We start from the raw sequence: 21,757 nt of genomic DNA, 5'->3' as shown, positions 1-21,757 counted from the left end.
TTTAAAAAACGTGATTATACAATTTTTTGCAATTACTATGACATAATTATAAGTAAGGAAAACCAAAGTTGTCCCCAAAGCTTATGCAACATATGTGACCATGGGAAACCTGAAAACAAAATGAGGGTAATTCCCAGGTCCCCAGTTTCCAGAATCATGGGCATCGTGAAGGGGAAGGAGTGGGGCTTCTGCTACAGCTCCCTTGGGTGCTGTGAGGCACACTCCACAGCAAGGGCACTGAATAGATGAAGAAAAGTGAAGGGGAATTAGGGCAGAGGGCAAGCGTTAGAACTGGTGGAGCGCTGCCTCGGTGCCAGGCTCTGGACTGAGAGATACACACACACACACACAACCTCATTTAATCCTCAGGACTCCACGAGGAGTCAGGCACTACTGTCATTCCCACTTTCAGGAGACAAAGTCGAGATTTAGAGACACCCCATGATTTACTCAGGGTCACAGAGTACGTGAAGGAACCTGGATTTGAACCTGAGTCGGCTTCCTGACCAGCCTGCACTGTCTTCCTGTAACACACAGCCCTCTCCCTTCTCCTGGCCTTGGGTTTCCTCCTCTGTAAAATGGATTTTGAACTGCAGGCCTTTGTAGCGCTCGCATTCCATGGTTCTCAAGATTGTGAAAATCTCTTTCAGCCAGGATCACCATTTTCCAGCCAAGGGAAAGAGGAGATGGGCCCTTTCACAAGCATGATCTTGTCTCTCAGGTCATTACAAGTGAAACTGCACGGAGGATGATAATGTCGCTAGCACAGCACAGGGGCCCCACGAGGGGTCATGTCGATGTCACACACTCGTCTCCGAGGCCTGGAGCTGAACGGGGAGGGTGGGGGATCTCACCAGGAGGATGGAGGCCGGTGTTGAGCACACTGAGTCCTCAATGCTGAGTCAGACCCTGAAACCCGTGAAGGAAGAGGAGAAAACCAAAAAGGGAAGCACCTGTGAAACAGCACGTGAAACACTTACCAGCTAAAATGAGTTTTGCCTCCTTAAATAGGATGATTGGTTAGTCAAACTTTGAGTTATTTTTACTGAGGCAGGACTGGCATGTGCAAGACAGGAGGCCGTCTCCAGGATGACCCGGGAATCTTCAGTCTACGGAGCTCAAAGAATAGAAATGCTGCCACCAGAGCCTTTTATGAAGCAAGAAGTGCTTCAATAAGGAACATCTGGCCTCCAGCAGCCCGAGTAGCTAATACGGACGGGTTGGAGGCTAGCCAATCAGCCTCCAAGTTTGAAATTCCCCTGACCCTGTAAATTTCTCCCTGGACCCTGGATCCGGGAGGTAGATTGGTGAGCCTTGCCTCCTGTCTCTTCGTCAGTCGATCTCACAATACAACTCCTTTTCTCAAAAGCTGGCTCTGTCATGTTGGCTTCTCTGAGTGTCAGGCAGCGAGCCCTTGCTGGGTAACACCTGGGTTCACCTGAAGCCGCAGCCTGTCCACAGTCTATGAGAACCGAGAGCCCTGCGGACCCTGAGCTGCTGGAACATATTCCCACTGACTTCAAGATATGATAGCAATAAAGAAATTATGATGTTTGAATTAAGGAAAACATAAAAAGGCCTCCGTTTCCTAGATGATGCCATCTACTAGCGTTTACGTACATCATCTCAGTAACTCTTCACTGCTAGCAATGGGATGGGTACCATGATCTCTACTTCACAGATAGGGAAGCTAAAGTTCAGAGGGGTTCACAGACGTGCCTGAGGACACACAGGGAGCAGGGAGTCAAGCCAGGAGAGCAACCATGGCAGCCTGACCGTTGCTGAGCACCACACCATCCTGGCTCTGGAAGAGGGGCATTCACGCTCTCAAAAGGCTGGGTCATGGCTAGAGGAGCTCAGCAGAGACACAGATATGTGGGGTGCCCCTCAAAGCGTTAAAGGAGAATGCCCTGTGCTGCAGAGTGAGTGAAGGTGTTGGCAACATCCAGTGGGAGTGGCTGGCATACCCAGGATGCAGAGCACTACTGCAGGTGGAAAAGATGGTATCCAGGATGTGCCAGGGACAGGGCTGGGACAAAGGAGAGCGAGCTGGGATATTTGAGACAAGGCCTCATATATGCACCTTCACACTCACACACACACACACACACACACACACACACACACACACACACACACACACACAACCCCCAAGATGATGCAGTGCATCAAGGCTCCTCAATATGGACTTCCCCGAAGGAAGACAGAATTTGCTAAAAGACCTTTGTTGTTGTCATTGCAGTCATGGGTGTACTGATCAGTTTTTAAGTTCTTCCAGGTGGGACAACAATGTTTGGTGTCGCGTAGCCTGCTGAACCCCCTGGGTGAGGGTTTGGGCCAGCAGGTAGCCTCTGCTCTGCTCCCCTCAGCTTTTCCAGGTGCCATCCAGGCAGAAGTCTTCCTGGCATAGCAGGGGTGGCCTCCTGGTGCTGTGTCAAACAAACCAGCTTTAGGATCCCACTGGCCTGGGGTCAGTTCTCTTCCCTTGCACTGACTACACGACCTCAGACAAATCACTTCACCTGTCAGTGTCAGCTGCCCCGTCTACAGCACAGGTCCTCACCACACAGCTTTGTGGTGGGTTCGATAAGATAATACAAATACACCACTGAGCACAGTGCCTGATTTGTGTCTGACCCAGAGTGACCACTAAGGAAAGGGCGACTCTTATTTTTATTGGAAGACACAGAGCATTTTAGCACAGAAACTATCAAGCCCATCACAGCCCCCTAAAACAAGAACATCAAAAGTAGAGACTTTGAGATCAGTTGGAGATTAGAACCTGCACTCTGCTCACATAAAAAAAAGTCCAGATGTTGAGGCTAGAGTGGGACAAAAATGCTGATGCCAACCATCAAAAAGGAACAACTTAGACACGCATTTCTGAGTGTCCAGTAGAACTCAACAGGGGACAGCCTAAAATTCAAGAGGAAGGACACAAGTTCATTAGAATGTCCTCAAGTCGCCAAAAGCCTCTTCCAACAGCTTGACTCTCAACCACACATCCTTAGTCGAAAGAACATCATTTTAAAAGCTGTCCGAGGGCTTCCTTGGTGGCGCAGTGGTTGAGAGTCCGCCTGCCGATGCAGGGGACATGGGTTCGTGCCTCGGTCCGGGAGGATCCTGCGTGCCGCGGAGTGGCTGCGCCCATGAGCCATGGCCGCTGAGCCTGCGCGTCCGGAGCTTGTGCTCCGCAACGGGAGAGGCCACAACAGTGAGAGGCCCGCGTACCGCAAAAAAAAAAAAAAAAAGGATCTTTCTGTACTGAATCCTTCCCTGAAACAGGCAATGGCAGAAAGGGCTCAATAGAGGCCCAGAAATGTCAGTCGGGGAAAGGTTTCGACTACACGCACGCACACCTGAGAGCCATATGAAGGCAAAGGGGGGAAAGAACTTAGGAATTGAAACAAGGATAGAGAACAGTGTATTTACAGCTATTGCAGCATAACAAATGACTCCAAAATTTAGCAGCTTAAGATGATAACAGATGTTTATTATCTCACAGTTTCTGTGGCTCAGGAACTCTGGGGCACCTTAGCCGGGTAGTTCTAATTTATCTGAGCATGTGGTCCTCTGCCCCAGGCTACAGCAACCTCCACCTCCACCTTCCCCCCTTCCCCACCCAAACCTACAGTTCAAAGCAGCTGTCCGTCTCCCAAGAGCTTGGGGTTGGATGGTTGCTGTTGTTTTGTTCTGGGTTTTATTTTTTATTTATTTTCTGTATTCCGTGTTTTCCTCTAAAATTTTTTCTGAATTGATCGGGGGTTGGGTTACAGGTAGAGCTTTTGAAATCTGTGCTAATTCACCATCTTGGGAGGATCTGGAAATCTCTTGTAGAAGTTGATATTTACAGTAAAGACCCTACGACCTGAATGACTCCAGAGACTGTCAACCAAAAAAGACTGAGAAAGCAGGGAATCTTTTTTTTTTTTAATGATACATACATACCTTGAGTATTTTATTTTAACTTTAAAACCAAAAAACCACACAAAAAATCCTGAAATATTCTGTTATTGCTACTGAGAGGAAATCAGTTCATTTCTTTTTATCATTAGAAAACAAGGAAGGAAGGAAGGGAGGGAGGGAGGGAGGAAGGGAAAGGAAGAAAGGAAACAAACTAGTGCAACGTTAAGATGTTTGGGCCAAGGGTTTTGCTTTGAATATGGATGGGCTGATTGGAGTTCCATTCTTTCTTTCTGGCATAAATCACCGCCGTTTTGCATTAGCTAAGATATCCTATTTCTGTTTCTTTAAAATGGAATAAGAACTTAAAGGTGCTTGTAAGTAATCTGATTGAAGAGTCCTTCTAAATTTTTGATAAATTTTTTCATCCCACAACTATTTTAATGAGTTTTTTTTAGTTTTTTTTTTTTTTTTTTTTTTTTGCGGTACGCAGGCCTCTCACTGTTGTGGCCTCTCCCATTGCGGAGCACAGGCTCCGGACGCGCAGGCTCAGCGGCCATGGCTCATGGGCGCAGCCACTCCGCGGCACGCAGGATCCTTCCGGACCGAGGCACGAACCCATGTCCCCTGCATCGGCAGGCGGACTCTCAACCACTGCACCACCAGGGAAGCCCATTTTTTAGTATTTTTTAAAATTTATTTTGGCTGCGTTGGGTCTTCGTTGCTGCTCACAGGCTTTCTCTAGTTGTGGTGAGTGGGGGCTAGTCTTCACTGTGGTGCATGGGCTTCTCATTGTGGTGGCTTCTCTTGTTGCGGAGCATGGGCTCTAGGGCTCATGGGCTTCAGCAGCTGTGGCACGTGGGCTCAGCAGTTGTGGCACACGGGCTCAGTAGTTGTGGCACACGGGCTTAGTTGCTCTGTGGCATGGGGGATCTTCCCGGACCAGGGATCGAATCCGTGTCCCCTGCATTGGCAGGATTCTTATCCATTGCGCCACCAGGGAAGTCCCTTAATGAGTTTTTTAAGCATCTCATTTTTACGTTTTGAAACAGTCTAATTTTCATAAAACAACCCTTTTTCTACACTCATGTTTCATCCATTTTTAACATTTAAAAAATATTTTATTGGTAAAGAGTTGCATTAAGTGTAATTGGTGGGATAGTTCTGGAAACAAACACAATTCCCTCTTGGTAAGAACACAATGAGTTGGGAGAAAAAGTGCGGGGTTCTGTAGCGTAGCCCAGTAGCCACGGCCATTTAACACACCTTGAACCTCATTCAGTAAGTTTTAGAGAGAGAAAGGAGAGTGTGGATGTACTCACATCCTCTGGCATGGTCAGAGGATGGCAAGACCATTAAATGGACATCAGTTAGGAGAGGGTCTACACTACCTCTACCAAGGTATGATTTGGTAATCAGTTAATAAGTTAGAGACCTCAATGCAAGACAGCCACTCCTGTAATTGAAATACTTATCTCCTATTACAATTCAAGCACTTCTGGGGAAAATGATACATTCGGTGACTATCATCCAGAACCAAAAGTCGAACATCAGGGACTGGCCACAGGTGAGTTCTGAAAGCCAACCTCATCTCCTTTACAATGATGCCGAGTCCACGCTGTCCACTCTAGTCCTGCAGATGCCCATCAATTGGTACAGGATTCTCACCCTAGTTACTCAAATACAATGTCGCTTTAACTACACTGGACACAGTTTCTCCCCTGTCCAAGACGGCATCAACAGAGGCAGCCTGGAAAGAAGGTTTCCCTCCTGGGAGGCAAAGTAATAAGAACATGTATTCCAACACTGGCTACACGGGTTGCTAGCTATGCAATCTTAAGCAAGATACTTAGCCTCTCTGAGCTTTCATTTCTCCATATTAAATGAGGATTCATTTATTCAACAAGTGTTTCCTAAGTGCCTGCTACACGTCAGGTACTGTGTTAGGGCTGCACATCCATAATTAATAGACATAGTTGAGATTACATGTCCTGGTTAAGATTACATTCCAGTGGGGGAGACATAAATAAGTATAATTTATATTATATAAAATTGACGTAAGAGCTCTGAGGGAAAGTTACAGAACATCATACTAGAGTATGGGAGAGGCAAATTCAGTCTGGAGAGGTCATGAGAGATAACTGTATTTACCTCATGGATACTTGTGAGGATGAAATGAGATTGAGAACCTGAGTAGTGCCGGGCATGTGGCCAGAGATCTATAAATGATCATTACTTCTGTTATTCAGCCACGGAAGATGTCAGCCTTGGGGGGGGGGTTGATGAGGGTACAGATGCCACATTTCCTGCTCAACATGCCAGTTCCGTCTTGTGTGTCTGTGGTTCATTCTACCTCAGAGCTGATGGGGGATGGAAAACCAACTCCTCTCCAGAGAGAGCAAGTAGAAGGAACAGCAAGTAGAAAGGCCTCCTGGTGTTTAAATGGAGCCAATAAAGGAAGGCTTCAGAAATATCCTGCTCATGAGAGGAAACCAGTTCATTTCTCTTTATCATTAAAAAAAAAGAAAGAAAGAAGAAAGAAAGAAAGAAAGAAAGAAAAAAGAAAACTAGTGCTGAACAAATGAGCATACCTGTCCTTAACCAAACAACTCTTGCCAAGAAGAGAGCTCTGAGCAACTTGGGGAAGAAGTAATATAAAGGGGAGCATCTCAAAAATCTCCATTTGGGCTTCCCTGGTGGTGCAGTGGTTGAGAGTCCGCCTGCCGATGCAGGGGACACGGGTTCGTGCACCGGTCCGGGAAGATCCCACATGCCGCGGAGCAGCTGGGCCCGTGAGCCATGGCCGCTGAGCCTGCGCGTCCGGAGCCTGTGCTCCGCAACGGGAGAGGCCACAGCAGTGAGAGGCCCTCATACCGAAAAAAAAAAAAAAAATCTCCCATTTACATCCTTCCAAAAGTTCTTCTGGCCATTTTCCCTGAGGATCCATCCCCACCTCAGGCTCCAATGAATCCACGTATTCCCCTAAGGGGGCCTCTTCCCTGGCTACACAGCCCAGCTGAGGACCAACGCAGACTGGTTAGTTCAGAAAAAAAACTAAACGAGACTAACATTCCTTCTCCATGAGATTTTTCTCTCTTCCATTCAATCTAGAAAAGGAAATTTAATCTCAAGGCTAGGAGAGCTGTGAGGAATGACCCAATATAGTCATTTTCAAATCATTTCTAGCAAGAGAACACTTTTGTCCAATGAAATTTTATCCAAAACCATAATGCAGAAAATGGGTAAAGTAGTATTTTTTATATAAATGTATAATTTTATGTTTTTCTTCCAGTTTTATTGAGATATAATTGACATTCAGCATGGTATAAGTTTAAGGTGTACAGCATAATGACTTGACTTACATACAACAGGAAATGATCAACACAGTACGTTTAGCAAACATCCATCTCATGTAGATACAAAATTAAAGAAATAGAAAAAAAAATTTTCTCCTTGTGTTGAGAGCTCGAGGATTTGCTCTCTTAACTTTCGAATATAACACACGGCAGTGTGAATTATATTTATCATGTTGTTAAAGGTATCATTTTAATTTCAAGTTATCTGCCATTGAATTTGATTGAGGTTCTTTGGATAAATCCAACAAATTATACTGTGGGATTCTGCATAATGTAGGAGAGTTCGGTCCTATATTAGCTTCAGCATCTAAGTTGTGTTATTGCTGTTGCACAGTTCCAAGAAGACCTTGATTTTCACAGTTAGGCCATGTGCCAGTAATTATAATTACAATTTGCCATCTTTACGTTGCACATGAGAGAAACTCAGTTCAACTCAGATTAAGGAAAACAAAATAGAGGGAGCATTTATCAGTTCCCATAAGAAAGAGTCAAGGACTTAAAGAGCTTCAGCCCTGGCAATCTTTTCATCTCCCTCTCTCCCCACCTCTCAACCCTGCTCTCCCTCAAGGTGGCTTTATTCTCAGAGAGCATCCCTGTATTGGAAGGAAAGGTGGCCTCAATAGCTGTAGGCTTACATTATAGTTAAAGCTATGATCATAAAGGGAAAAAATTTTCCCTAAAGTTCTGGAGAAAATTTCAGGGCAGATGCACATTCTCTTCTCAGAAGGGATGACTACAGATAATGACAATAGGGAACTCTTCTTGACCAGGTTAGGGTCACATTGTCATCTCGGGATGAGGGAGGGTGTGAGGTCAGCCCTTCCCATCCATGAAGAATCGGTTTCCAAGGGGGAGGAGGGCTTCTGTTAGCAGAACAAGGGGTAAAGGAAAGTGTGCTAGACAAACAAAACCCATAGTACCACGGCTCACTTAATTTACATAAGTAGCTACACAGGTAAAAGCTTTCATAGCTCACCTTCCAATCTCAGTTTACTGGAACAGACTCAGAGCTTGAGAGATAGTAGGAATTAATTGGTCTAACAATGAATCGCTAACATTAACAATTATTCACGTTCCTTAACTACTAACTGTTGTCTTAGGAGGGATGTGACGAACAAGTCTTCAGCCAATTTTGATTTTCCTTGTTTTGAAAAACCAGAACACTTTTCAAACATACCTTGAAACATTCGATGACAACATTTTTAATTACTAGAAATCTCAATTTCTGTTCTGTCAGATTGTTACAGAATACTTCACAACTAATTTATTTCGTTTTGAATGTTCAGTCCACAATTGTGTTACAAGAATTTATCCACTAGCAGTTTCAGGCAAGTAGATGCGTGCTGGCCTAAATTGTTTCTAAATTTTAGTGTAACACTCCAGCCCCATCAGTTAATGAGACTTCCACCAGAATTTTAAATATGTGCAGAGCTCTGGTCCAAAGTTGCATAAACCATGCAACATACGTTAAAAAGCAAAATGGTGGTGACCCCCACCCCGCTTTGCTACATGGTAGGATATGATACATTTGAGTCTTACTGTTCTTTTTAATCAATTTTATTGAGGGATAGTTAACATGCAATAAAATGAACCCATTTCAAGAGTACATTTCAATGAGTTTCCTAGATAATTAAAATTAACTTTAATAATAGTATTCTAGATTATAATCTTTAGCATTTACATGAGATCTAAACTTTCCCATCTCAAAAATAAGATCCCTGGGATTAACATGACCAGATATTTTTAAATATTATAAAGCTATAATAATCAAAACGGTTTGAGACATTGAAGCACTGTATTAGCTTGCTAGGGCTGCTATAACAAAGTACCACAAACTGGGAGAAATGTATTGTCTCACAGTCCTGGAAGCTGGAAGTCCAAAATCAAGGTGTTGGCAGGGCCATGCTCCCTCTGAGACATGGGGAAGGATCCTCACCTCTTACTGACTTCTGGTGGTTCACAGGTACTCTTTGGCATTCCTTGGCTTATAGGTACATCAACCCGGTTCTTCTTCTTCGTATGACTGCCTTCCCTCTGTGAAGGGGGACATCTATCTCTGTGTCCAAACATCCCCTTTTTATAAGGACAGAAATTATATTGGATTAAGGTCCACCCTAATGAACTCATGTTAACTTGATTACCTATGTAAAGACCCACTTTCCAAATAAGGCCACATTCTGAGGTCCTGGGGGTTAGGACTTCCACATGTCTCTTTCATGGGATACAGTTCAACCCATAATAACCAGGAATAGCAGATGAAGTAGAATTTTACCAGAATTGACCCAAACACCAAAAAAGTGATAAAGGTGTCATTTCAAACCTGTTGAGAAAAGATGGATTATTCAATACATGATGCTTGAACAACCAGGCAGCCGTCCAGTTGTATCAACAACTAAGTTGTATACTTTGCACTGTGTACCTGATCACTTCCCAGTTCCTGGTTCTAGTCCCTGGGGAAGCCTCACTGGCCTTGGGTTCTATGAAATACTCCATTATCCCTCCAAATAAATTCACGTTTTTACAAGGACTGGCTTGAGTTGGTTTCTGTAGCTTGCAACCATTTCAGAGGCTGATGGCCTCCTAACTGGGCCTTCCTTCTCACAAGGAAAAGTTTATATGTCCTTCATTAAAAAAAAAACAAACAAACAAAAAAAAAAAACCTTTCCTCTCTGTCACCCTGCCTCCTTCCCAATTCATCTGGCTTCTCGCCTCCACCTGGAAGTAGGCTATTTGAAGTCAGTTGGTTCCTTCTGCATCTTCCATCATTCCAGGCCTCCCAGGAGAAGTGATCAGTCCGAGCAGAAGCTGTCCTTTGAGGGCCACTAGGAAGTCTGCAAAGCCAGCTAAGATTGCAACTATTTTAAAACCCAGACATCAAAGTATTTGGATGGGATCCAGAGTTTCCTGCCTCCCCAAGACCTCCTTCCAGAAGAGAATCAAACTGTCGAGGAGGAGGAAAAATCCACCTTAATTGGACCTCTGACTCCCAAAACTGCTATTGGACTTCTTACTACAGAAAGGAGCTCCTTGGTAGCTGGCTTATTAAAATATTTTTCTGAAATTTGGTGAGATGGAGGGCAGCCCTAAAACCAGACAAAGCACACTTCATGCCAGAGGCTTTCTCTCTGTGAGGTTTCCTCTTACAATGTCCAGTTTGGCTTTTCGAACAGCAGCAAGAGCCCCTGTCTATTGAGCACTTACAATGTGTCTGGCGTGTGTAAGACTCACAGGATTATATTCTTGAATCCTCTCCATGGCTGCATAAGGTAGGTTCTATTTTTATTCCCACTTTACATATGAGGAAACTGAGGCTCAAGGAGGTGAAGTAGATTTTCCCAAGCCCACACATTTAGGAAGTAAGGAGGACAAATTTGAACCCAGGGTTTGTCTGACTTGAGTCTGCTCTCAACCACTAATCTGAGAATCCTAAGCTAAAACGTCTAAAGGCGCCAAGTGGGAGCAGAGAGGATGGTGTGGACCAGGGGTAAGACATGGGGAGTGGCAGGCAGAACGGGGAGCCGGAGGGCCCCCATCTGAAGAAGGCACCAACTGGCGGCAGCAGCCAGTCCTAGCCCTGTGGGGAAGTGGCCCAGTGTGGCCAGATTTTCCATTTTCCAAGAGAAGCTTGAAATCTGGATTTTATATGAAATCTCCCAACTTTTATGGGAACTGATTCAAATATTTTTAGAAAAAAACACGGTGCAGCCTGGAAAACTGGCATCCGCAGTCCACTGTTAGGCAGGAACTCTTATTCCCCACTCCTCGTGTTTCCTGTGGGAAGAACTTTACCTGGACTACCCCCAGTCCCCCATCCTTCCCCTCTGATTGGTCAGTTTCCAGGAAGGAACTGGGCTTGCTCAGCTAATCTCCATCCTCCTCCTGAGCCAGCCTGCCCTGGGGTAAAGCTTCAAAGAAAGGCTGGGTGGGAAAGTCCATCTATCGAGGGATGCGGCACTCACAAACCCACTTCCTTGTGAGCAGAAAGTCGTGTTCTCCAAACTGCTTTTGTGGTGTTTTAATTTCCTGTGGATGCCATAATGAAGTACTGCAGAATGTAGTCTCTCACAGTTCTGGAGGCCAGAAATCCAAATCTAAGGTGTTAGCAGGGCCATACATCCTCTGAAGATTTTAGGGATGAATCTTTTCTTGCCCTTGCTAGCTTCTGGTGCCTCCTGGTAATCCTTGGCATTCCGTGGCTTACAACTGCATCACTCCCACCTCTGTCTTCATCTTCATATGACATACTCCCTTTGTGTCTTTGTTTTTCCTTCTTGTAAGACACCAGACATGTTGGATTTAAGGCCCATTTAAGCCGGTATGAGCTCATCTTAACTAATTACATCTTCAAGGACCCTATTTCCAAATCAGGTCACATTCTGAGGTGCTGAGTGGACATGAATTTTGGAGGGGGATGCTATTCAACTCAACAGATTTTTTTTAAGAGTGATATTTTAATCTCCACCTGTCTGATTCCTGTGTCTATCTCTACACTGGTTCCAACTGGGAGAGGAAGAAAAGACTGTTGTTTCTTTATCTCCTAAAAGTCCAGCTGTCATATCTAACACGAATGTTGCCTATTTGCAATCTCTAAACCAGCGGTCCCCAACCTTTTTGGCACCAGGGACCGGTTTCATGGAAGACAGTTTTTCCACGGATGGGGGGGATGGGGGGGATGGCTCAGGCGGTAACGCGAGCGATGGGGAGCGATGGGGAGCGGCTGATGAAGCTTCGGCTGCCGCTCACCTCCTGCTGTGCCGCCTGGTTCCTAACAGGCTGCGGATCGGTGCCAGTCCGTGGCCTGGGGGTTGCGGACCCCTGCTCTAAACCACACAGTAATGAGGTCATCTCTCTCCTGCATACTTTTTTCTTTTCTTCCCTGCCATTTCCTCTTATCTCTCTTTCTTTTTGCTTTTTAACCACTCTTTTGTTAGTTAAGTCTGTGACAAATATTACTATGCTGTAGTAGAAAGTCTTTGAGGTTGTACAAACCTAGACTCAAGCCCCACCTTGCCATCTACCAGCCCTTTGGGCCTGATTCCTCGTGGAGTCAGGCAAGGCTTCCTGGAAGAGGTGGCTGAAGACGGGCAGCAGTGGCAGGACTTCTGGTATCCAGTCACAACAGCATGAGTGTCCAGTTCCATCACCATCAGTGTCTGCACTGAGCGGCAGCAGCAGCGGTGGGATCTTCACTGGGGCAGCCCCCATGGGATGGCCTGGGTGTTGCTTCTGGCTGAAATAGCCTCAGAGCCTGACACTCTCTGCCTTCCTTCTTCTCCCGCACCCCAGATTCTTGCACTCCTAATATCCTTTCATTAATTCATTTTATGCTAAAATTAGTTAAGGCAGACTCTGCTGTTTCAACAAAAGCCCTGACTGTTATAGTAAATACTGTCAGGGGTTGTCACTGGCGGTGGACACTCAAGGACAAGGGCATCAGGGATGGATTTCTGGCTCGACTGGCTCTGAAGTTGGGAGATTACAGCCAAAATTGTAAGATGGGACTCTAGTAGTGCATGGCATTTCATGGGTAAATCCAGCAATTATATTATCACCTGGGATCTCTGGAAACAAAATGTCCTTGAAAAGTGAAGCTTAAGCGGGGGGGCCAGGGGTCACATGGCCATTATCCTGAGCAGTGCGATGGGCTTGAGGGATTCAAGGACTGTGGGTGGTAGGACGGATCATGGTCTGCACTTCTGCGTTCCTGTCTAAAAGGATTCCCCATCCTGGCAACAATAAGAAAGAAAGGATGGAGGGATGGAGGGCGGGAGGGAGGGAGGAAGGAAGGAAGGAGGAAAGAAAGAGAAAAAGAAAGGGGGAGAGAGAGAGAGAGAGAAACGAAGGAGGAGGGAGGGAGGGGGAAGGAACGAAGGAAGGGAAGGAAGGAAGAAAGGGAGGGAGGGAGGAAAGGAGCGGGGAGGGAGGCAGAGGGGGAAGAAGGAAGGAAAGAAGAAGGGACTTAGATTCTAAAGTCTTCAGGTTAAGTTGAAAGACCATGGATGAGACTTCACTCTATGCTGGGTAGGAAGCTGGACAGATTCAGTATGTACTTGCACAGCAACAGTATTGGTAAGAACCGGCAGTTTCCGGTAACAGGCATTGCAGAGCAGCTGCCTGTTTCCCATGAAGCAGCCATGCTGTCATTATACCACTCATCTTCAAAGTGAAATGGGCACCAAGCCCATCTTTCCCTGGAACGTCCTATGTGCTGGTCATTCCCTAGCACATTCTCTTAATACTCCCTCAGCTTTCTATATGCTGTCCTCTAGTGCTCTATTTGTTTTTTAAAAAATCAAGTTCCAAAATGTACTCCCTCCCACCTTCAATTACCGGCCTCCATTAATATTGAACTTGATTATTTAAATTGTCAGAAGTTCAATTTTTAATTTTGCATGAGCAGCCCTTTGATCAAGATTCAAATGTGAGACTTCCCTGGTGGTCCACTGGCTAAGACTCCACGCGCCCAATGCAGGGGGCCCAGGTTCGATCCCTGGTCAGGGAACTAGATCCCACATGCCACAACTAAAGATCCCTCATGCGGCAACTAAAAAGATCCCGCAAGCGGCAGCGAAGATCCCACATGCCGCAGCTAAGACCTGGTGCAGCCAAATAAATAAATAAAATAGTTTTAAAAAAAGAATCAAATGTAATGTCAGTTGTTGAACGTTCAAATGTTCACAGTACATATATTGAATTTCTTTACACAATACCTATTTTTTCTTTTTAAGATGCAATGTAAAAAAATTTGTCTGGAATTTCCCTGGTGGCGCAGTGGTTAAGAATCCGCCTGCCAATGCAGAGGTCACGGGTTTGATCCCTGGTCCGGGAAGATTCCACATGTCGCGGAGCAACTAAGCCTATCAGCCCGTGTGCCACAACTGCTGAGCCTGTGCTCTAGAGCCTGCGAGCCACAACTATTGAGCCCACACGCCACAACTACTGAAGCCCGCGCGCCCTAGGGCCCCCATGCCGCAACTACTGAGCCCACGTGCTGTGACTACGGAAGGCCACGTGCCTAGAGCCCGTGCTCCACAACAAGAGAAGCCACTGCAATGAGAAGCCCGCGCACCGCAATGAAGAGAAATCCTCACTCGCCGCAACTGGAAAAAGCCAGGGCGCAGCAACGAAGACCCAATGCAGCCAAATATATATATAAAAATAAATAAAACTTTAAAAAAAATTTGTCTATGAGAAAATCCATATGTTAGCTGTGTTCTCAACCTCATCTGTGTCCCCAGTTCTTTAATTTCTGTTGGTATCAGCAGCATGATGAATTTCGTAAAGGAGAATTGAGGGAGAGGCCAGTGCTTAGAATAATACAAGACATGAGGGGACTCAGTACATATTTTTTGAGTAGATGAATAAAGCAATGGGCAGCATAATGAGGTACATGAATAGCTTTGGGCACCATCCTGGTTCCCTCATTCACACTCCCCATTCTCAGACCTGGGAAAATATGTGGAGATCCCATTTACCAGCAGACAATCACAAACTAATATAAATACTACATCTGCCCTTTTATCCTTTCTTCCCCTCCCCTGAATTTCCCAGGGCAGTCAGCAGTGAAATAGGCTGACCTGACATCAGCCCCTGGAGAAACGAGAAGGAATTATGTCCTGACTTAAGAAAAGTGTCTAGAAGAATACATATAAATAAACACAGTTTACTCTTTGGTATAGTGTATGTTTCATTATGCAAGTAATTGGCATGTGTTACAAGTGGGAGGAATCCAAACATAAATAAGGATCCGTGTGGTCCATGGCAATGTCTCTGGCACAGATCCAGTCTTGTAACCCTCATAATGTTGATGACGTTACTGAACACTTCCTCCAGTCAGGCCATCTTCAAATCACTTTACATATATTAACTCACTTGATTCTCACACCTCTGAGAAGTAGAAACTATTTTTCTCTGGGTCTTTGGTTTCCTTGTTTTGTAAAATGGAAATAACATTTGTTCCTATTATGATAGGATTATTGTGGAAATTCAATGAGTTAATGCATGGCATGTAGGAAACACTTGATACCTATTGCTTTTTTGATATTTTATCGTAGTTACTTGTCTCCATTTTACAGATTAGGAAACTGAGACCCAGAGAAGTTAAGTAAATTGCCCAAGATACATAGCTAGTAAGTGGCAAAGCCAGGATATAAACTCTTGGCCATTATGAAGAAACTGATGAATCCTCGTATGCATGAATATATTAAGGAAAGTAAGATAAGGATTACTTCCCAACAGCAATAAAGGGGAAAAAAATTAAGCTGCTATTAGATTTGATTCCACCAGAGGGCAGTAAATGTATGCATTACACAGGCATGACCCTAGCCCATGGAGTTTGTCTTTTTTTAAGACGTTAAAGTCTGAAAGTTATCGCAGATTTTATGCCGATTGTTAAGGAAGAAATCAATTCAAACTTTTTCCTATCACCTTAAAGTGTAGAAGATTGCTGTGAGGGTTAAATATAATATAGTTTAAAATGTCTTATAAACTGTCAAGATCTGGTAAACTGATGAAAGGACTTCATCCGTCAATATTCACTTCATTTTTTATTCACGCCTGTGAGCCTCACTTCATTTTTTATTCACGCCTGTGAGCCTAACACTTCACTAGTGCTAGGGGTCAGGGTGTACCAGGCATGAAGGTCACTGAACAGTGAGAGACAAGGACCCTCCCCACCACTGCACTACACCCCACTCACCCTTATTCTGTGTGTACACACACACACACACACACGGGATAATTCTGTATATAATTTTTATCTCTGCTTTCTGAAATATACTATGCATATTTTCCCATTGAATTACATTCTTCAAAAGCATGATTTTTCTGACTATGTAATATTCCTGTGTAGCTGACTCATAATTTTTAAGTATTCCTTTATTGTTGAACACAGCAAAGGAAACAATTGAGTGAAGAGAAACTTATGAAATGGGTGGAAATATTTGTGAACCATGTATCTTTCTGATAAGGGGTTAATATCCAAAAAATATAAACTCAACTCAAGAGCAAGAAAACAAATAACCCAATTAAGAAAATGGGTAAAGAACCTGAATAGACATTTCTCAAAAGGAGAAATACAAAGAGCCAAGTACATGAAAAGTGTTCAACGCGACCCATCATCAGGAAAATGTAAATCAAACCCACAATGAAGTATCACCTCACACCTGTTAGAATGGTCACCATCAAAAAGACAAACAGTAAGTCCTGGAGAGGATGTGGGGAAAAGGAAATCCTTGTACTCTGTTGATGGGAATGTAAATTGGTGCAGTCACTATGGAAAACAGTAAAGAAGTTCCTCAAAAAACTAAAAACAGAACTACTATAGGATCCAGCAATTCTCCTTCTGGGTATATAGCTGAAAGAAATGAAATCACTATCTCAAAGAGGTATCTGCACCCCCATATTTACTGCAGTATTATTCACAATAGTCAAGACATGGAAACAATCTCGGTGTCTGTTGATGGAGGAATGGATAAAGAAATGTGGTGTACATATACAATGGAATATTACTCAGCCATAAAAAGAAGGAAATCCTGCCATTTGCAACAACATAGATGAACCTGGAGAACATTATGCTAAGTAAAATAAACCAAAGAGAAATACTGTCTGATCTCACTTGTAAGTGGAATCTTACAACAACAAAAAAATGAACTCATAAAAACAGAGAGTAGGGCTTCCCTGGTGGTGCAGTGGTTGAGAATCCGCCTGCCAATGCAGGGGACACGGGTTCGAGCCCTGGTCTGGGAAGATCCCACATGCCGCGGAGCAACTAGGCCCGTGGGCCACAACTACTGAGCCTGCATGTCTGGAGCTTGTGCTCCACAACAAGAGAGGCCGTGATAGTGAGAGGCCCGCGCACCACGATGAAGAGTGGCCCCCGCTTGCCGCAACTAGAGAAAGCCCTCTCACAGAAACGAAGCCCCAACACAGCCAAAAATAAATATAAATAAATAAAAATTTAAAAAACAAACAAACAGAGTAGAACAGTGGGTACCAGGGTCTGGGAGAGCGGGGGAAACGGGGAGATGTTGGTTAAAGGGTAAAAAGTTGCCATTATGGAGGATGAATAAGTCTAGACATCTCATGTACAGCATGATGACTATAGTTAATAATACTGTGTTGAATACCTGAAATACGTTACGAAAGTAGATTTCAAGTGATCTCATCACACACAAAAATGTATGGGAGATAATGTGTTAGTTTGACAGTAGTACTCATTTCACTATGTATATCAAATCATGTTGAACACCATAAATATATACAAATTTTATTTTAAAATACATTTTAAAAAATTAAAAAGCAAATGGTCTGTAATAGTCCTGATCTTCCTCCAAAATCCCCCTTCCCAGCAGCCCTCTAACCTCTACTATGACTCTCCCATTTGCCATCCTTTTCCAGCCACACTGAGTTCTTTACTCTTCTTCAAATATTCCAGACACACTTTTGCATGGGGCATTTTAACTTGCCAATTCTCCTTAAAATGTCCTTCTGCTGGAACCCACATGGGTAGTTACTTCTCCGTCAGTTCTTTGCCTTCAAATGTCATCTTTTCGGTGAGTAATTCCCTGATTGTCCTATTTAAGATTAAAATTGCAATACCCACCTTTCCAACTAGCTCTTTATTCCCCCTTCTCTAGTTTAGTTTTCCCCATAGAACTTATTACTCTGACAACTACATATATAATATTTATTCACTTAGTGCATCTCCCCTCTGTAAAACCTAAAACACATGATATCAGGGACCTTTGTCTGATTTGTTCACCACTGCATCTCCAATACCTAAAACAATGCCAGGCCTAGAGTAGACACTCAGAAAATAATAGTTTGATGAATGAATCAATGAATGAATGAATTCTGCTAATAATCCTAGAGGAAAATTAGAATAGATTTTGTCCCATTCATTGAAAATTTCCAAGGCACAGAAAAGCCAAATGATTTACTAAAGGCCTTAAATCTGTTCCAAAGATACTACTGCTCTAGAGAAGACACCACAGTCTGTCCCTGTCTGAGAGTCACAAATTATCTTGCTTTCACACCAACCCAAGGCCATTTCTTCATAATACGTTCCTGGGACCCAATTCTAAGAAGAATGGAAAAGAATATACAAGGCACCTGCATTCTAGGGAGTCTGCAATACTCTTCTATTAAATATTTAGAGGATAAGCAAAATAGGTAATCAAGTGCTGAATTATCTAAGTGTTACAGACTCTACTTGTGGAGAAAGAAGTTTGTCTTCATTTAAGGGATTGCTTTAGTGGAGAGAGAAGTGGGAGAGCAATGTGATGGCTTCAACATTATCAAAAACCCAATTACTAAGCACCTGGTTATACCTGCTGCTAGGGTAGGCATTGCCCTGCCCTATGGAATGTTTCTGACCTTCCTAATGGAATGTTTTGTTTGGAATATACACTTCTGTTTCTTCATTTTCCTTGACTCTCTGTGCTGGTTTCTATGCATTAGATTAAACAGCCAGCCACCTCTCCAGTCTGGAAGGAGTGTCTCGTATAGGAGATGGACCTTATTGTTTGTCTAACAAATGTTTCTACAAATTGCACGTGTGTCTGAAAACTCCAAGTCTTTTGTATTATGGATTAAATGGGAAAGGCCCACCTTCACAAAACACAACTGCAAGTATTGATCATGCTTCCTACAGAGAGAGACTCACAAACCAGGAGTTGGAACAGACCATAAGACAAAGCCTTCTGATGGCCCCCAGGTGAATGGAGGGACCCAGCAGGTAAACCTCACAATTGCTTCTGTCCACAGTGGTTTCGCACAGGCTTCAGGAGAAGGTCCAGCGTGGCCCATGATGCTCTCCGCAGCTCACCTCGCCCACCTCTCTGACCCCATTCCCACCTCCTCCCACCCACCCAGGATGAACTCCCAGCAGTTCCCAGACCACGCTGAGGGTCCTCAGGGCTCTGCGCCTTTGCACCTATGGCTCTCTGCCCAAACTTCTCTTCTTTTCCTGCCTATACTTGGCTACCTGGTGCTCTCCCTTGTGGCTCTGCAGGGGACTGCTCTCTGGGGAGTCTTCCCTAAGCCATGAGTCTGACATGGGTGCCCCTACGCTGTGCTCCCAGAGTCATCATGGTCCCCTGGGCATTGCTCTGTGTTTATTACAGGTTAACCAGTGTAACCCCACTATTCTAAAGAGCCCCGAATGTAGGGGGTGGGTCTTCCAGCAGTACCCTTGGTAACTAGTGTGCCCCAAGTGGGGCACAGGAAGAACTCAAGTGGTGATGATTGATAAACAACTAAAAATCAGAATGGGGTATCAGAACCCAATCTATGGAAAAGCACATCATTTTGTACTGCTGGGATTTATCATGTGCATTAAGTAAAAGTAATGTAAAGAAAATGTAAAATGAAATGGAAGAAAATGTAAACTATCTTCCTGCGAATGAGTTCCTTACATAACTTTTCCCTCCTGAAATTCTTCACAACTTTGGGCATAGATATAACATGACTACATAAAGCTCCCATTTGCAAAACGGAACCTGTTTTCTTCTCCTCTTCAAGCTCTTCTCAATTCAAAAGCCCAGAGAGATAACTTCCCAGTTGTACTAATTTAGCCCCTTCTGTCATTCTGTTCCTCTCCCCAAAGCCTAGTCCAGCTCACTTTTTTTTTTTTTTTTTTTTGCGGTACGCGGGTCTCTCACTGCTGTGGCCTCTCCCGTTGCGGAGCACAGGCTCCGGACGTGCAGGCTCAGCGGCCATGGCTCACGGGCCCTGCCGCTCTGCGGCATGTGGGATCTTCCCGGACCGGGACACGAACCCGTGTCCCCTGCATCGGCAGGCGGACTCTCAACCACTGCACCGCCAGGGAAGCCCTCCATATCACTTTTGAGAACTCAGTTCATCAAGCCAGCCACTCTTCCATAAAATCCCAGAAGTTAGTTGTACTTGCCAAACCAGATTTCTACATTCCAGAGACTGAAACAGTTCCTCCAAAACTAAATTCTAGCAGTCTCCTTTAACCAAGTCTAGGAATAAATGTCTCCTGACCTAGAAGGTTTCTTAAGAAAACCTTTTCTAATCTAAACAAACAATTTTATTAATCAGAAATTCTCTGAAACTCCTCTCTCCAGTACACATACATTTCAATAACAATCTTACAAAGAAGCAGAATATAGTTTGAAAAGCTATTAACTCTTAAATTTCAGGCATTTTAAAGGCTTTTCTAATCTCTCACTTTTCTTTTGAAAGCTCCTAATGTTAGTAATTATTCTTCTCTAAGACTTTCACTCAAGATCTTTGCAATACTTAATAAAAATTATAATCATTAACCTTAAGACATAGGTAAGTGGGTGGTAAGTATTATTAACTGGTAAGAATCATGAGGTTCTAAATTTAAATAATGTCTAGTTGAAGGAAAATGGTAAGACTTGTCATAATATGGAAAACACTGTTCATTTATAATTAAATTTGATGAAGTTTTAGGAATGCGTTTTAACTAACTTTTGAATTGGATTTTTATTCTGCTTGCTATTAAAAGTCAACCTAAGAAGAAAAAAAGGATGGGGTTTGTCAAGAACCAACATGAAAACACTACCAATGGGCAAAGCTTGAACAATCTGAGCAATAAAATAGTGACTATAGTGTTGGATTATAACCTAAAGAAATTAATATCTATGAGTCCATATGGATATAAATAAATGATTGAATAAAAAGTAAATTTGGGAGATAAGACAAAATATTCCTTAGAGAAGAATTCCAAGTAACACATGTGAAGGAACAAGGGGAGTAGAAAATCAGCATTGGAACACCACAGTATATGCTACAGGCAAGGTCCAAAGGTGAATGCTAAAATTAGCGGACAAATCTTTAGGGAGAAACAGGACATGTGCAGAGTCTCAAAGTATCTCCCCCAACATAATTAATAATTACTGTGGTGCTTGGTTTTTCCCCTTTCCCTCTTGATCTGAAGTATAATTGACCTACAACATTTTGTTACTTCCAGGTGCACAACAGAGTGACTTGATATTTCTATACATTTCGAAATGATCACGAGTCTAGTTACCATCTGTCACCATACAAAGATGCTACATTATTATTGACTATATTCCCCACAATGTACATTTCATCCCTGCGACTCCTTTTTTTGTAACTGGAAGTTTGTACTTCTTAATCTCCTTCAGCGATTTCACTCTTTCCCCCAGCTCCTCCCCTCTGGCAAACAGCTGTTTATGTCTATGACTCTGTTTCTGTTTTGTAATGTTTGTTCCTTTGTTTTGTTTTTTAGATTCCACATATAAGTGAAATCATACAGTATTTGTCTTTCTTTGTCTGACTTATTTCATTAAGTATAATACCCTCTAAGTCCATCCATGTTGTCACAAATGGCAAGATTTTCATTCCTTTTATGGCTGAATAGTATTTCATTATATACATAATATATAATGCCTATATATAAAAGTGCACGCACACATACGCACACACACATATATTAAAAATGCTTCTAACAAATTCCAGGGACTTCCCTGGTGGCACAGTGG

Source organism: Leucopleurus acutus, assembly GCF_964270905.1.
Source record: "Leucopleurus acutus genome assembly, chromosome: 11".
In the NCBI taxonomy this organism is placed as follows: Eukaryota; Metazoa; Chordata; class Mammalia; order Artiodactyla; family Delphinidae; genus Leucopleurus; species Leucopleurus acutus.
Note: the sequence above shows the minus strand (reverse complement) of the source record.